This window comes from Propithecus coquereli, unplaced genomic scaffold, assembly GCF_000956105.1.
Source record: "Propithecus coquereli isolate 6110/MARCELLA unplaced genomic scaffold, Pcoq_1.0 Scaffold231, whole genome shotgun sequence".
Taxonomy (NCBI): domain Eukaryota; kingdom Metazoa; phylum Chordata; class Mammalia; order Primates; family Indriidae; genus Propithecus; species Propithecus coquereli.
In genome coordinates, this window is record NW_012147853.1 from 274,956 (window position 1) to 275,482 (window position 527).

A 527-nucleotide genomic window follows, 5' to 3' on the forward strand; every position below is an offset into this window, starting at 1 on the left:
TAGTAAAAAAGTAATATAGTAATTATACTGAAAAGTCATATGGACACATAACTAGATCTCAGTTTTTAGCAGTACTATCAAGAATTTGGTCTTAAAAATAATATATTAAATAGGCTAGTACTTGATAGTTTGATATTGTTTTCAAAAATTATGAACTTGTAATATGTATTATGTACACACATGAAAAATCTAACAATTAAAACATTTTCCTCCCAAACTCATTTCTTTCTAATATTAGAAAAACTTAAAACTTTGTTAGGAAGAAAATTCTTTAGATAGACTTTTAATGATGAGAGCAGGTGTACAATGAAACATACGATATAGCTCTTTGTTTTATAACCTCTAGAATTTCTACATTGGAGGAAAAATCAGCCCCTTCCCTTACTTGAATACAAGTTATAAGCTAGTTTGTATTTCCACTTCAAAATTCTTGGCCATTTTAACTGACTCTTCATGCCTGTTTCGCATCCTTATCTTTAAAAGTAACTTTTTCCAAAGAGCACAGGAAGTTGTAGAAACTGAAAGAC